Raw genomic sequence first — 14,950 nt, 5'->3', positions numbered from 1 at the left:
TAATATTCTTTTATTTGTATTATATTTTTGAAATTTCGCCATGTATGTTGCTAGCTGTTGTTGGATGCCTTTATTTTGCCTGAATTTATATATTATTATCTCTGAAGGACGATTGTTATTTCCTTGTGCGCAAAATAAACCAGGCACTAATTGTTTTCCAGGTGCTTTTAAAGTGTTATTTTGAAATACACATCACCCTCCAGCCTGCTGAATTGCTGGATTCATAGCTTCTAAGGACGAGTGACACTTTCCTTTGTGCTAAAAACTCAATTACATATCCTGCAAACCAATAAATATCAGTAATGTGTCCCGTTTGATAAACAAGAAACTTAAAGGAACTTTATAACAGGTGCTTTTAAACTGTTATTTTTAAATATATCTTGCACCCTCCAGCCGCCTGAATTGATCGATTAATATTTGCCTTGGACGATTCACACTTCCCTGCTCGCTAAATCAAGCATGCATTAAAGTCCCTTTCAACTGTGAAATATCAGAAATGACTCACATTTCATGCACGAGAAGCTTTAAGGCACTCTTACAGTTGTTTTTAAAGATATATACAAATGCACAGCACCCTTCAGTCCCTCACCTCGGCGCTCGATGGTGTTGAACTGGAATTAACAAAGGTAGCTGTGACAAAAGCAGCAACCCACTGAGCTAGTCACATCAAATGAAGTTCTGTGATATGTTGTTACACCTTCTTTTCAATAGTCATATTTTAACTTTGACGCTACTTTATGGTCACAGTCTAAAATAGCACAAGCTGAAAACTCTGACCTCTCCTAAGTAGCAATTTTATTCCCCAGTGTTATATTTGCCTTAACAAGTCTCACAGTGTTGTAAAAAATGTTCTCGCTGCTTTTTACGGCTACTGCAGTTGAGCTGTATATGGACCCACACATACTGGCTGCAGACAGCTACTCAAACAGTGTCGTTGTTATGTGGAGACATGATTCAGTTGCCACTTGGGATGGTGCAGACTGGCACAGTAACAGAGATGATGCTACTCTCTGCATACTGTACAGCACACTACTGTGTTTCATCTGCTGTATATTGAAGTCATGGTGCGGTACCGCACCCTCACTTGAGGCCCATGTACCTGTTAAAGCCACTCAGTGCCTCCTCTCACCATCACTGGACACAGTCACCTCACCTATAAACACAGAACATAGGAGCACGTGTCTGGAAGGTTGTGAACAAATGTCTTGTCGGCATCTACAACTCCTGTGGACCTGGCCATTCACGAATTGCTGTTTCTGTGGGTTCATGCATTCAATCAGCTTTCATGTCGAAATATCATGCAGCTTTATTCCACATGCATTGTCGAATCTCCTTCACAATGTCTCTGCAAAAAGCGCTGAGCTTGTAAATCAAGGCCTCCCACACACATTCATGCCAAGGCGCACGGTTATCAGACTTAAATGTACTAATGATTCCTGCGACAAACAAAATAAAGCCCACTTTCTCGCATATTATTTAATAATTATGGTATGGCCCTCCTGTGCCTCTCATTCTAAGAAGAACACACTTAATTTTCTGTTTCAGCCATCTCTCACTCATCTGAGCGGGGCTTTAAAGTGGCCTCTTAAATATGACACTGACTTCTGATTTTTTTTTGTTGCAGTAGGAGGCATGCCACTGTGGTTGAAAACAAACAGCATAGCAACAGCACATATCGGTCCAGTCTTGGAATTGATTTAAATATCGCCGAAAGTTAATTGCATGCAGCAGACTGTAATATCTGAATTGCAGTGCCTCTGCGCGCTTTGGGCAGCACTAGGATCGTAATTTTAATTTTAAATGGTATTTATAAAGCGCATTATCATCACCAGGTTTTTAAGTTCTGTAACTGAGAGCCTACCCTGGCACCTGGTGGTAGAAAATGTAGATTGTCCGCCAGGCTTCCTAGAAAAGGACTGCTTTTAACTTCTTCCTGAATGGAAGAAGGGCATCTTGTTTACTTAACGTTTCCGGCAGATTATTCCATGTTTGGGTGATACAGGTTAAAAAAGCTCTCTCAACTTTGGATGACAAACTGAAGCAGGGGCAGGCCAGTCTCCTGGCATCCGAAGAGCGTAACACTCTGCTAGCAGTGTAGTTGACTAAGCGAAATGGCTTTATGTGTAATATAGAGGCCCTTTTACTTTCTTCTTTGCCCATTTGGGAGCTAGTGCAGTTGTTGTAGGAGTGTCTTGCATGGGTTCCTCTACGTGCTCTAAAGATTAGTTTTGCGGTGTCATTCTTAATGACCTGCAATCTGACCAGTGATTTTGCCGTGAGGCTTATATATTGAGAGTTTCCATAATCCATCTGTGACAGTATCATACCAGATACTGCTAGTCTTAGAGTGGCAAAGGAGAGGAGGTGTGGAAAGTTTTCGCACCTGTCTCAGTATTCCCACACACGTTCTCACTACTGTAGACACTTGCTGGACCATGTATTGATTCGCATCTATTTTAATGGCCAGGCTTTTTTTGTCCAATGCCGGTTCCGGGTAGGTGACCGGCTCGTGAGTCCAAACCCTTTGGCTCCACCGGTTGGAGTCTGTGGTGACGGCCAAGACCTCCGTCTGGTCAGGATTACTCTTGAGGTAGTTGGCCGTCATCCAATTGACGTCGAATTTTAAGATGTTTTGTATTCTTGTGTGGGTGCATTGGGATTTATCTATCTGCGTGATTATTTGAGTATCATCGGCATAGTTATAAATCCGCCTCTCCATGTGCTTCTGTCCGGCTATCAGTCCCTGAATTTAGGTGTTAAAAAAGAGTTGTGACAGCGCTTAGCCATGTGATACCCCGCATGCAAGTGCGCCCAGATTGGACATATGGTCAGACTGCTTTACTCTCTGATTGGGACCCCTGAGAAAAGATTTAAGCTATGCAAGGGCTGTGCCCTTGATGCCAAGTTCTGTAACCTGCCACAAGAGTTGGTCATGATTGTCCATGTGAAATGCTGCTTATAGTTCCAACAGCATCAGGGCATATGGCTTCTCCTTCTTTTCAGGCCTCACTCTTATTCATCCAACACATACAGCATGTCCATCTCTGCTCTATAGTGGGCCGTAACCCAGCCAGATTACATTGTAGGAGGATTTTGTCCTCTAGATGGTGTGACAGAGAGCTTAATACGTGCTGTTCCACCACCTTTGCCTGGAATGGGAGCTGCTAAATTTGGCTAAAGTGTTTTGGAATATTCGTGTCTTCCCTGGGTTTTTTCAGGAGTGGGATGGCATTAATTGAATGTCCTGATGATGGTCCCCATGATTAAGTAGGAGGACCGAAACGCCGTCGACCTGTCTAGCACCTTATACAAAACTTAATTTCTATGTAATGTAATGGTGCTTTACTGATACTTCTGTACAATTGGATTTTAAACAGAAAATGTTTGTTTGCCTTAAAAAGCACTTCTATGTTCGTAATCTAACTTCTGTATTTGATCTGTTAGTGTTTGAGCACAGGCTTGTGTACCACACTCGTGAACTGTTGAAGGTATTCTCTCTGTATGGATCATTTGTTCATTGAGTAAACTTAAAGACCTCTGTCCGGCTGGACATTTCGCTCCAAATATAGATTTGGTTCTGTCTATATTTATTGTCTCATATATTCTTGAATGCATGGGACCGCTGTTCTAAAAAGCATGCACACAGGTTGGCACATGTTATGACCCCCTGTTTGCATGAACATTTATTAAATGCCTTTGGGTGCTCAGCTCAGCTACAATTATTTACTTACCACATTACTTTTCTTGGTCCTAAAACTGCTTTGTAAACCATGAATGCTACAAAATTCAAAATATGCTTGTAGTGACCAATACACTTTAGACAAGCCATATTGTGGACTCTGCTTTCGGCACCTACGTCAGACTGATCCCTGGCACAGCTTGCGCTCGCACTGTTGCTATACTGCCCGAGTAGTGAAGAAGCAGTCGCACTACCTTTGCTGTAGTGGCTAAATCTGCCACATCTATAACTCCACAATTTGGCCAACATTCCAAACACCCAATTGGTAACAGTACTCTAAGTTTTATCACTCACAGTTTGACCAAACCACAACTTATCTGCTCTGTATTGTGTAGTGATTCCAATTAAACTCTTTCTTGTCCAGTATATAATAATAATTAATCCTGAAACAGCATAACCACAGTGAGTCATAATTTAGTTAACATATATCTCTGACGCATGTCCTCTTTCGATTTTGTGAATATTGTGCAATACTTATCTATAGGCACCATAACCAGGAATTTAACTATGAGTTTCTTCAATGATTTACTATTGTGTCAGTTATTGGACGTATTCATTGTTGGTGCAAAGATTGTTACTTCACATTGCACATACAGTAAAAAATATTTGCACATGCATTTAAACTACTCTACTTTTTTACCATTGACAATGTTACTTCCCTAAAATTGCTTATTAATTGCTCATGATGAATAACATCACTTATGTTGTACAAATAGGTTGGGAATTTAGGCTGTTTATTGGACATAATTGATTTTTCTTTTTAAAATCTTATTTATTTTTGATTGAACATAACATTTGTGATCCACATACTATTTTCTGGAATTTCATAAAAAACAACATTGTGATGCATTTAGGTGTGCTTTATTTTTGGAGTAAGTAAATTCTATTTTGTGGTCTACAGGATGAATCTAACCAGTAATTTGCAATTTGTTTCATAAATCCCCATGCTTTTTACAGACTCATACGGGCACATGCATCATCGTTTCTCTTTGCGATTCGTTATTTGCGAGAAATAAGGAATTGCAAATAACGAATCGTAAAAACGTATGCATCAATATTTTCACAATTTTTTTGCGATTCGGTAAAAATCGCAATTTATACCGAATCGCAGGAAAAATGTGAATTCTTAATTGCGAATTCGCAAATTACAAAAAATCGCACATGATGCATCTCATTTTAATTACAGCCAGGAAGCTCAGAGATCAATACACCCACCTGAAGCCCTGTTTGAACTGCAGGAGTGGCTTTTGGCAGTTTGAACTCAGCCTGAAGCAACTGTAAGAGGCTTTCTGTGTGGTGTGGTTTTAGAAATGGCAGAAAATCATTCAGAAGAGCAACATGCCAGAAAAAGGAAAGTGAAATTCAGTGACCTGGAGCTAGAGATATTAATTGAAGAGGTCACTGCGCGGCAGGATCAGCTTTTTGGAAAGCAGTCCCCGAAGGTTCTTGAAGGGGTGAAAAGAAAACTTTGGCTGGCAATACAAGCAAAAGTAAATGAAGTGGGTGTTGCACACAGAGACATCAATATCCTTCAGAATCGCTGGTATGACCTGCGCAGTCGTGCCAAAGAAAGGATTGCTACCCGCATCAAGTCTGCAAAATGAACTGGTGGTGGGACTCCCAGGGACAGACCTAATACCCCTCTGGAGGACCTGGTGGAAGGAACCCTTTCCACTGAAGCGGTCATAGGAGTCATAGACATTGATACTTCTGACCAACCTGGAACCTCTCAAGGTAATGATACAAATGTAACTTTTTAATGTAAAGTTGGTGTTTGCTTGACACTCCTAACAGTGTCATACCTCTATTTTATACTCCCCTGCTTGTGTTGTACATATCACAGGATGTGGGTACTCTCAATGCTTCTTGTATTGGTAGAAGCAATGTATCATGGTACTTGTCGTTCTGGAAACTGTAAATTTCCTGACATATGCCATATTTTTTTTAAGTAAATTACCAACAATTAGGTAGAGTAAGTGACTGGGCTTGACACATATGTTTTCAACATTGAAAATATTTATTTAAATGACACATGATGTGCATTTCTTTGGTAGTAATAAACTATTTGAACTCTTTTAAACCTTAGATTCAGACCTGGACACTCATTTCAATGAGTTTGCTGAGTCAATTACTCAGGAAATGCTGAACTGTGCAGGAATAAATTCTGAAACATCACCACCCACAGTACAGGCAAGAGTGCGCAAAATTCAAGAGTCTGACAGTGATGACAATACAAATGTCCATGTTGATGTCCAAAACTCTGTTTAAACCCCTGCTCCTGTGCAAAGACAACTTGGCAGGTGACATAGAATCCAGCAATTTTCAGGCGGAGGGCACGTCCTTCACAGCGCAGATCAACTTTAGATGATGACACCAGTGCCAGTGTTGTTGAGTTGAAGCTGCTGAAAGTGCAACGTCTGCAAGGAAGAGACATAAGGGTGATGAAGGGGAAATTAAATCACATCAGTCTTGACATCAGTGCCATTAGCAGTAGTCTTACTTAAATGACAAAGGTCATAGAAAGGGCACATATGGTGTCATCTGAAAAACTAAACCACATGGCAGTAGCCATGGAATCGATGTGTGCAACAATGCAGGCACAACAAATTGCAAATTGCAGTAGGTTTAACAGGTCATTGTTAAGTATGCAGGCATGTAGTAGGACAATGAATCGGATGTGCAGCAGCACTGCTCAGCTTATCAAACACACACTTGGCTTGCAGAAGGACATGACAGTGCTGTTGGGACCTATCCAGAGGAATGACTGCACTCCAAAGTACTGCAAATGACATGCAACTTGTGAAAGTAACAGGAATGTCAGTGGAAGGGGCGGTTAGTGATGTTGCTTCAAAAATGAGTGGTGAAGGGAGTACAAGTCACATTGGAGAACGCCGTACGCAATAGAAAAGTAGACAAAGCAAGCTGCATACCCATGGCCACTGCTAATCTAACATCTAAGGCTTTAGGGGTGCGAGGAAGGAAAAAATGACATGTTTGCAATGGCCTGTATTTTCAATAACATCATAAGAATTAATGCTTTACAAAAACTGAAAGAAGTAAATGCATATCAATTTACTTTGTAGAGCAATCATTATGATGTCAAGAGTTCCATGACTTACATTTGAATGTGAAGTTAATGAACATAAGATGTAAGCACACTGCAAACATTGTAAGCGTCATACCTCTGCTAAAAATAATGTTGTGTGATCTCTGCCCTACTTCTCCTACCCTCTGCTGCGTCTGGTCCATGTATTCTTGCTTGGGGTTGTTGAGGTTGGTTGTCAATGTAGGGTAGTACATCCTCAAAATAAAGTTCAAGGCCTCTCTTAGTGGCTACGTTGTGAAGCATGGCACATATTGCAACAATCTTACAGCAAACATCTGGTCTATATTGTAATGCTCCTCCAATTTTATGGAGTATGCGAAATCTTGATTTCATGACACCAAAAGTCCTCTCTATGACATTGCGGCTTGCAATATGGGCATGGTTATACTGTTATTCTTTGCGGGTAGTAGGATTGAGATAGGGAGTATAAATGATCTCACAGCATATGCACTATCACCTATGGTTTTGAAAAACAGAAAGCACAATGCATGAGTATGAACATAAAGTAACATGCCATTTTCACATGAATAAAAAATGAGAAGTACTTACCAAGCAAATGTCCATCTCCCAAGTCTCCAGCAAGCAGTCGTGTGTGGATGGCCCTATGTCTAAATATATAGGGCACTTCCAGGGTAGCTAGCCACTAAATCTGTAATAATTGTTTTTGCATTACAAATTGCTTGAATGTTCAGAGAATGGTAACATTTCCTATTGCGGTAAATGTACTCATTTTCTGAAGGTGGGCAAATGGGAATATGTGTGCCATCTATACAGCCTATCAGATGTGGAAAATGTGCCATGTTGTAAAAGTCTAACTTAGTTTGCAGCAATTCCTGCTGTGTTCTTGGAAAAGTAATGTAATGCCTAATCCTTTGCAACTTGGCATTTAGGAAGTTGTTGAAAAATCTAGAAAGGGAACTCTGAGACACCCCACCAGCAATGGCTATGACACCCTGGAAAGACCCCGAGGCAAGAAGGGAACACAGTACTTGTACATGAGTGGGAATGGCTTGGGTCCTACGTGTTTGCCTTTGCAAAATTGGGTCCAAATCTGCTATCAGCTCTAAAAAAGAGTCACCATTAAGCCTATACTTGACATAAATTTCTGCCTCTGTCTGCCCTAACAAAGTAATGCGCACTCTAAATATCCTATCGTTGATCATCCTTCTCCTCCTTGCAGCAGCTCTCAGCCTCCTCCTACGTGCCAATGCAATGACTGCAGCCATTGTGAAAGAATGTGAGATGCATTGTCATAACCCTTATATGCCCTCAAATTAAGTTTCACCTGATTGTCTTTTAAAAAAAAAATAAATACCTGGTCAGAGTGCTTCTAAAAATTGAGAATTCCAATTTGCGATTTCTAAAAAAATCGCAAATTGCGAATTTATGCATGCACTTTAACAATAAATTGCGATTCCTTACTTTTTGCGATTCCTTACTTTTTGCGATTTCTTTAAGAAATCGCAAAAACTTTTGAGATTCCTAAAATAGTGATTTTCAGTTTCTGAATGATGCATCCCACAAGATAAAATTGCATTCGCAAACGGCCGATGTTAGCGATTCGCACCGTTTGCGAATGCAATTTCGAATGATGCATGTGCCTGTTAATCTTTAGTTAAATAGGTACATGGTTCATTTAACTACAGGTTGTATATATTTATTTTAGAAATGTTTATCCTTTTTTTCTGAATTAGCAGGACCACCAGCAGCAGCAGTTTCCAATGCTACACAAAAGGGCCAAACTCCATGGATCACTCAAAAAACCTTATATTACCACCGTTCCCTTCATGTTATGTTATGTTATCAAAGTTTTATAAAGCGCTCGCACACCCAAGGGTTTCATGGCGCTAACCAACAGAACACTAACTCTACTAAGGAGACCATCATGCCTTAGGCCGTAGTCTGGGTAAACTGCCATGTCTTTAGAAGCTTCCTGAAAGGAAGGAGATCAGTGCAGGAGCGAATCTCCAAGAGGAGAGAGTTCCACAGCATGGGAGCAAGGGTAGCGAACCTGCGGCCTCCCTTGCGAGATAACTTGTAGCGAGGAACAGTCAGGAGAGCTTGGGAAGCAGACCGAAGGCTGCGAGAGGGGGTGTATCTGAGCAAGAGTTTCTGAATAAACTGGGGACTACGAGTGCGTAGGGATTTGAAGATTATACAGGCCAATTTGAAGGTGACACAGTGTTGAGTCAGAAGCCAGTGGAGTTGTCTCAAAAGAGGTCTGGCTGACTGCCATCGTGGAAGGCGGTATATAAGTCGAGCCGCCTGATTTTGTGCCATCTGCAGACGTCTGCTGAGTGTGACGGGGAGGCCCAGATAGATGGCATTGGCGTAGTCTAAGTGAGACAACATCAATGCTCTTACAACCTGGGTCAGAGCTGAGTGCGTGAGCATCTGGCTGATCTTTTTTATTTTCCTTAATCGGAGGAAGAAGGACACAACTGAGTTTACCTGTGGTTTTAAAGAAAGCTCACCATCAATGTGTACCCCTAAGCTTTTAACTGATTTTGATGGTACAGGTGGGGGCCCCAGTTTAGGTGGCCAGTAGTGAGGGCCCCCAAATAGTTGACTATTGCCAAACAGAACCAATTCCGTCTTTCCCGGATTTAGCTTAAGTTGGTTCTCGTCCATCCACTGACAGATATGGAGCATGGTGTTTTGAAATTGATGGATCGACTCAGGGGAATTATCAATAGTAAAGGGGAGTTGTAGGTCATCCGCATAGTTGAAAGTGGTGACTTTAAAGGATTGGAGGGATTGAAGCAACGGAAGCATGTAAATGTTGAATAGCAAAGGTGACAATGATGAGCCCTGGGGGACTCCGCAGGTGGTCTGAAGTTTGTGAGAGGAGAAAGGGGGTAGACCGACCGCGTGCGGTCACATAGGAAGGATCTGATCCAATCATGGGCCAGGCCGCAGATCCCAGCAGATCTGACACGGTCAAGAAGAATATTGTGATCGACCGTGTCAAACGCACCCGACAAGTCAAGCAGGACCAGCGCCTGAGGGATGCCCAGATCTGCATTAAGACGCAGAGAGTCAAGGACCGCCACAAGAACTGACTCGGTAGAGTGGACTGGGCGGAAACCTGCCTGGGAAGGATGTAACACATCAGACTGTTTAACAAAATTTGAGAGGTGGGAGGTGACATGTGCTTCCAGTATTTTCGCCAGGTACGGGAGCAGAGATATAGGCCTGTAATTCGAAAGGGTAGTGGGATCAGCACCCGTTTTTTTAAAAAGGGGCAGCAATATTGCATCCTTAAAGGATTTAGGCACTATCCCTTGGAGGAGAGAGGTGTTAAGAAGTCTTAACACCGGAGTGGGGAAAGCGGCAAATACCGTCTTTAGTATGTAAGGGGGGCAGCAGTCACGAGGAGAGCCTGATTTTACTCTATTCAATAAAGATGTCAAAACTGGGATGTCCAGAGGGGGGAAACAGTCCAGAGATGGGGTGTTGGCGATATGAGCGGGGGCAGGTAGAGCAGGGGTAGTGACAGGAATACTGGATTTAATAGTGTCAATTTTATCCAGAAAATATTGATTCAAAGTATCACAGAAATCTTGGTTGGCAGCAGGCTTGGACTCGGTTCTACTGGAATTCTAAAGTTTCTTAAGAATGGAAAAAATCTCCTTGGGATTATTATTTGACTGCTCAATTAGATTGCAAAAGAACTTGGATTTGGCTGACAAAATAGCTTTCATATAATCAGCACGTGCAGCCAGATAATTGGTCCTGTCAAGAGTGTTATATGTTCTCCTCCAAGCTCGTTCCTTCTGCCGGACAATAAGCTTTTTTTCTCTCAAGTCAGATGAAATCCATTTATGGGCATTAGAATGACGAATAGTTTTACGTTTTTTCAAAGGGGCATGGATGTCACTGGCCGCATGGAGCCAGGCAAAGACATCAGACTCAGCTAAGTTAAGATCAGTGTTAGGGACCGGTTGAGAGTTGTTTAAGCTTTCCGGAAAAGCTGGGGTGTCCAGAGTGCCCCATTTTCTGATGAGTCCCTGTTCAGTGATTGCATTAGTTTTGGGATCAGAAATAAGAATACTAAATTTGATCAGATAATGATCTGACCAAATGCACGGTGAAACAATAGGAAGGGATATGTCAACATTAGTGCTCTAAATATGGTCCAACTGGTGCCCTTTGACATGAGTGGCGGTGTTAATATGGGGCTGAAAATTAAGCCCAGCAAGGAGATCTGTGAGTTCAAGTGCTGCAGAACCACTGCGCTCGCTGTTAAGCCAATAATTAAAATCTCCAATGAGCAAAATGTTGGTGTAATCTGTGACCAACAGAGAGAGTTGATCACACAGGGAAAAAGAAAAGATGGCATGTTTTGAGGGGGTCTGTATATTGTATTGTATTGTGGCATGCTTGTATAGCGCGACCTGTCACCACCAAGGGCATCCTGGCGCTTTGACCCATAATCCAGCGAAAACAGTAGCTCAGCCTATCCTGGGAAAAAGATGAGTTTTCAGAGCCTTTCTAAAAGCTAAAAGATCTTCAAGGCTTCTCAAGGATATAGGCAGAGAGTTCCAGAGTTTGGCTGCCGCTACTCTGAACGAGCGGCCACCCATCCTCACTCTCTGGAATCGCGGGACTACCAGTAGCCTGGACGACGAGGAGCGTAGAGCTCTAGATGGACGATACCAGGCAAACATTGGCCGCAAAGGGATGGGGCCCAGGCCATGAATAGCCCTGAACACAATACACGCTGCTTTGTAGCACACCCGCAGATGGACTGGCAGCCAATGAAGTTCTCGCAGTGCTGCCGTAGAAGAGCTATGGTAGGGGCGAGAAAGGGCGAGTTTGGCAGCAATATTTTGCACCCTTTGCAACTTGCCCAGAAGTGTTACCGGGGCCTCCAGAAGTAGTGCGTTACAATAGTCAAGTCGACTTAGGATGGTACAGCGCACTACTTCTGGTCTGGCTTGCTCAGGGAGGAGAGGAAGGACCTTGCGCAGCATACGAATCAGCATCATACATGTAGAGGTGGTCTTGTTTACATGTAGATCCAACTGCAGGTTAGGCCCAAAAGTAACGCCTAAATTGCGCGCTGATTGTGCCGCAGACACCGTCTCTGAGAAGGACGGAGGCCAGAAGTCGACTGGGAGATCTCGAGGAACTCGATCGATGGAACAGTGTAAGACCTCTGTCTTTGTTCCGTTGAACTGTAACGAGTTCAGACGGAGCCATTCCACTGTCGCCTGCATGCACCGGTGAAAAGTCTCCAGTGTGACTGCATCCTGTCCCTCCAGAGAGAAGACCAGCTGGGTATCATCCGCATAATTAAATGCGGAGATACCAAAGGATTTAATGAGCTGGACTAGGGGGCGGAGGTAGATATTAAAGAGTATAGGGCTGATGGCTGAGCCCTGGGGTACTCCCTGTCCCACTCTCCGCTCCTCTGAACTGAAGGGGGGTAGCGAAACCCGTTGCTGATGGCAGTCCAAGTAGGAGATTAACCAATCCCTGGCCTTGTCTTTGACCCCGCATTCTTCCAGCCTAGAGATCAAGGTGGGATGGCTGACCGTGTCGAACGCGGCCGACATGTCGAGCAGCACCAAGAATGCTGCCCGACCACTGTCGACTCGCGCCCGCAGATTGTCTAGCACGGTCACCAGCGCGGATTCGGTCCCATGCGCTGGGCGAAAGCCGAATTGCGTCTCATCCAACCAGGTGTTCCCTTCTAAGAAGCCGGACAGAGCGCGGGTAACCAATTTTTCCATAATTTTACTGTATAGTAATAGACATAAGAGAGGTCCGGAGCTGGAGTCAAGCTTAATAACCAAATTTTCGACTGCGGCGAGGTCGAGGTATGTCATCCTTGAAAAGACAAAGTCTTTATTAATGATGGCAGCGACACCACCCCCAGCTTTCCCTGTAGCACGATCTGCCTGGAGAATCTATTAATTGTCCGGTAGGGCAGCTAAGATATCAGGGGAAGAGATGATGTTGAGCCAAGTTTCCGTAAGGAAGAAAATATCCGGTTTATGGCTGGTGAGGAAAAGAAAAATGTCCAATTGGTGTTTAACTAGTAACCTCGTATTAAGATAAAAAATATTTAAGTGCTGAGATTTTGTGGGACTGGGCTTATGTGATGGAAGTTGCTGGCGGTGCTGGGGTAAAGGTGGCGAAGTGATGGCCGGGGGAGATAAGATGCCTAGTCGGCTCAAGCGCCCTAACATAGCAGGGTGTAGACAACTAGCTGACCTGCGAAGGTTCAACAGGCTGGTCAGCAGACTAAGTTTTAAAAAGGGCAGAAAGCCTGGCCCCTGGGCCCGACCCGGCGCGGACGGGTGCAGACGGGCTTGCCTTTGGCGCGCCATCGGAGCGCCCGCTGCCCGGCAGTGGTGGGGGACACATTATATGCAGTCAGGTGAGATGGTAGCAGAACAACTGCAGCAGCAACCCTGGGCTACTCCCAAGATGGCGGCTGCCCTCCCAGTCCCCGTATCAGCGTTAAGTTGGCTGCACGAGGAAGTAATGGTAATTGAGGAGGGGAAGGCGGGTAAGTCCGCGGAGATACACGAGCAAGTTTAAAAACACAGCAATAATTAAAAAGACAATGCGAAAGTGCAATAATGCTCCCGGCTTCCGCCTCAGGAGTAAATAGCAGCCTGTTGGTGCAACACGCGATAACAAACGCGACTTATATGCAGTCAGGTGAGATGGTAGCAGAGCAACTGCAGCGGCAACCCTGGGCTACTTCCAAGATGGCTGCTGCCCTCCCAGTCCCCGTATCAGCGTTAAGTCGGCTGCACAAGGAAGTAATGGTAATTGAGGAGGGGAAGGCGGGTAAGTCCGCGGAGATACATGAGCAAGTTTAAAAACACAGCAATAATTAAAAAGACAATGCGAAAGTGCAATAATGCTCCCGGCTTCCGCCTCAGGAGTAAATAGCAGCGGAAACGGAAACAATCTTACTTTAAAAAGCATGACCCTTATTGAGCCTATGTGGAGGGAGTCTGATACTTTTGTACCTCTTTGTGAGCGTGTAACATTTCTAACAGTGTGTTTGACAACGGATTAATAAAAGGAGAACTAAGAAATGTTCTATTTCTTCAATCTTCCACTTTCCCACTACAATTTACCCCAAAAAATTAAATTCGATGGAACATTTTGAAATACTTCAAAAGGAGTTGGCACATCTTCTGAAAGAAATACCATTTTCCTTAATCATGGAAACGGAATAAAGTCTTGTATGCCATTCCTTTGGACACATGAAGGATGATGGTTTAAGTCGATCACAGAACAAAGGATTTTTAATTGTATTTCACAGTGATCATACCCTGATTATTATCTGGGTTCACTCTTTTTTTTCATACTTTTTCTTCACTTACATCAGACTCAGCGGACAGTACGAAAATGTTCGCCAAAATTTCTGACTTTTTCAATCTTTTATAAGGTAATTATTTGCTTTACCTCCAATTGGAAAAATGAATGATACTTTTACAATCTTTGCAATGTTCATGTCCGGTATGAATGTTCTGCAAATGAAAAGATAACACTGCCCTTTATGTGTTAATATTTGGATTCACTATATGTATGTGCAGTTATGTTCCCACATCAAAATGAAAAAAAAACATCCCCTTTAAAAAAAAAAAAAAACTACCAATTGTTTCTCTGTATCACACAGCGGAGAATTTTTGACATTATTAAAAGCATGGCCAATTACTTTGAAGTGTAAATTTTATTATTAGTAACATAATCCTCTGTGTACAATGAAACATTATTCAGATATTCTAGAATTAAATTAAAATTCTTTTAACGATGTGGAATTTACAGATTATACTTTGCTATATACACTTTATTCATTCCATCAACTCTCATTAGTTTATCACATTACTGAAAATGAAAAGGGGGGCCCCTCAGCCCCCTCCGCACACATGGCGGTGCGGCGATCCCCTCTCCCCTTGCCTCACGGTGGTGGGGGGCGTGACCTCCCGGCGTCCAATGATTAAGCGGGGGGGGGGGGTGCGCCACACCACCGGTTGGCCGGCGCCCGATCCCTGACCCGGAAGGCGTTGTGCAGACTTCCGGGTCAGAGGGGCGGGCGGCGAGGGGGCGTCCCGCCCTCTCCCTGCATCCCCGGG

The sequence above is a fragment of the Lissotriton vulgaris genome, unplaced genomic scaffold (genome assembly GCF_964263255.1).
Source record: "Lissotriton vulgaris unplaced genomic scaffold, aLisVul1.2 SCAFFOLD_1272, whole genome shotgun sequence".
In the NCBI taxonomy this organism is placed as follows: Eukaryota; Metazoa; Chordata; class Amphibia; order Caudata; family Salamandridae; genus Lissotriton; species Lissotriton vulgaris.
The sequence above is the reverse complement of the archived record's forward strand: the minus strand, read 5'-3'. Positions refer to the sequence as shown.